Raw genomic sequence first — 1,323 nt, 5'->3', positions numbered from 1 at the left:
GGTTACAGGTGTGTGCCACCATACCTGAGGAGAAAGCAAAATTCTAACTCCTACCTGCCTCCTGAGCTTAATGACAGGCCCTTTGTGCCCTTCCAGACCCTCTTTCTCCTTCTCCATAATATATGCATATTATTCTTTTTTCCCATTTAATATGTATATTTTGGAGATCTATCCACATTAGCAAAGATTTATATCTAGTTTATTGATCTCCTTTACAATACACAAAGAATACAGAGTGAAGTAAAAAAGGGAAGAGGCTTTTAACAAAAAGACCTGACCTCATTTTTACATTTCACAATACAAATAAAACTGCACTTTTCCTTTCTAAGTTATCTCCTCCAAAACTATTCTCTGTCTGATAAGAATGGGGAGCAAGTCTTTGTTGTCATGCTGTTAGAAAACTTCCCGAATCATAACCCTGTGATCTCCTAGTGAAGTAGAATACGTAATATAAAGAGGGTCCCCTTGCAGGGCACGGTGACCCACACCTGTAATCCCAGAGACTCTGGAGGCTGAAGCAGTTAGATCACAAGTTCTAGGACAGCCTGGGCAATTTCATAAGACCCACCCTTAAAACAGAGAAGGACTGGGTGCACACTTCAGCAGCATATAAACAAAAATTGGAATATTACAGATAAGATTATCATGGCCCCTGGGCAAGAATGACAGGCAAATCCATGAAAGATTCCATATTAAAAATAAAGAAAAAAAGGAGGTTGGACTGGGATGTATCTCAGTGGTAAAGTTTCCCTGGATTTATTTATAAATAAATAAATAAGCTCCCCTCCCTCCATTGCTGTCTGATCATCATTCCTAGCTAAGTGGGCACCATCATGGGACAAGCAGGAGGTCTCATCATTTGGAGGACAGGCATCAGTGGCATGTGACTCCCATGCATGCCTTCATTCCAGGAGCAGGTTCCATAAGCATCATCCCAGGAAGAGGAGGGCCCATCACTTACATCATGACAGGGTCTTCCATGTGGGGTGCTGGCATCTTACCAGGCTGAGGAGGACCCGTGGGAGGTGGGATCTGCCAAAGGAATTGCAGAGAAGGGAGTAGGAGAACGCTTCCTTGTTGTTGAATACAGCCGTTGCTGCATCAATCAGGCTCTGAGCCTACTCTTCCACCCATTTCTTTTTCTTTTCCGTACTGGGGATTGAACCCAGGGGCACTAAACCACTAAACTCAATTCTCAGCCCTTTTTATTTTTAATTTTGGAACATGGTCTTTCTAAGTTGCTTAGGACCTTGGTAAGTTTCTGAGGCTGGCTTTGAACTTGTGATCCTCTTACCTCAGTCTCTCCAACCACTGGGATTACAG

General features: G+C 43.0%; 1 non-coding gene across 1 annotated transcript; it reads left to right on the top strand.

The window, feature by feature from the left end:
- Window positions 1-590: 590 nt before the first annotated feature.
- Window positions 591-697, top strand: LOC113176473 (U6 spliceosomal RNA). Its single transcript, XR_003300070.1, has one exon. It is a non-coding gene; the product is annotated as a U6 spliceosomal RNA (small nuclear RNA).
- Window positions 698-1,323: the final 626 nt, after the last annotated feature.

This window comes from Urocitellus parryii, chromosome 9 (assembly GCF_045843805.1).
Source record: "Urocitellus parryii isolate mUroPar1 chromosome 9, mUroPar1.hap1, whole genome shotgun sequence".
NCBI classification, from domain to species: Eukaryota; Metazoa; Chordata; class Mammalia; order Rodentia; family Sciuridae; genus Urocitellus; species Urocitellus parryii.
Note: the sequence above shows the minus strand (reverse complement) of the source record. Positions and strands in the feature narration are given on the sequence as shown.